General features: G+C 41.1%; 1 non-coding gene across 1 annotated transcript; it reads left to right on the forward strand.

Annotated features, from left to right (window-relative positions):
• The first annotated feature begins 555 nt into the window (after positions 1-555).
• On the forward strand, positions 556-628 carry TRNAT-CGU (transfer RNA threonine (anticodon CGU)). Its single transcript has one exon. It is a non-coding gene; the product is annotated as a tRNA-Thr (tRNA).
• Positions 629-973: the final 345 nt, after the last annotated feature.

The raw sequence follows: 973 nt of genomic DNA on the forward strand, positions 1-973 counted from the left end.
AAAGATGTTTTGGAGGCTTGCCACTTGCCGGTACTTTATGTCCCATGTCACAATCTTTTCAACAATCTTGTTTAATAATGTAGTGAGCACTGCAGATATTTCCCCAAAATCTAGTCCATGCATGCCGGGTAAGCTTTGGAAATTCTCACCCCACAGGCAGAAGGGGCTTCTTGACCAATAGTCATGATTGTCCTCTCTTTATCTAGAAGAAAGATAGCCTTGATAAATTCTCACGACAGGAGCATGGTGGTACAGGCTTATCTTGTTCCATTCCCCAGATGTAGGGCTGCATTCAGTGGTTCCAGAGACCAAAATCACAATGGCTTGAAAACCTTTTTATTTATTTATTTTTTTCATATAACAAGGAGTCCAAAGTAGAAAGTCCAGAGCTTCTGCAACTGCTCAGGAAAACAGACACCTTTTCTCTTCTTCTACTGCTGTCTGTAGTGAAAGGCTTTCTTCCATAGTCACAAAATGTTTGTTGTACCACTGGGCAGTATCTCCACATCCCAAGCAGGAAGAAAGACCAAGGACAAAAGATGCATATCTGGGGGCACCTGGCTGGCTCAGCTGGTAGAGCATGTGACTCGTGATCTCAGGGTTGTGAGTTCAAGCCCCACATTGGGCTTAGAGCTTACTTAAAAAAAAATCATGTCTATTAAGTTTGTCCCTTTTCATCTTAATCAGGAAAACAATAACTTTCCTAAAAGCCCTACCCATTAGGTATTAGAGTTCTGTTTCTATCTTACTGACTAGAACTGTGTCAAAACCCCAGCTGCAGGGGAATCTGGAAAGCAGAGTTCTTTAACTGGGCACACTGCTACCCTGAACAAAATTAGTATATGTTTGTAGGAAAAATGAGGGGTAAGTGGATATTGGACAGGCAATACCAAGCATGAAATATTTTTCTAAGTGTTTATATCTGGCTCTTTGCCATTAATTATACATGCTTGCCACTTTGGTTACTTTGCAA

This window comes from Acinonyx jubatus, chromosome D4 (genome assembly GCF_027475565.1).
Source record: "Acinonyx jubatus isolate Ajub_Pintada_27869175 chromosome D4, VMU_Ajub_asm_v1.0, whole genome shotgun sequence".
Classification (NCBI taxonomy): Eukaryota; Metazoa; Chordata; class Mammalia; order Carnivora; family Felidae; genus Acinonyx; species Acinonyx jubatus.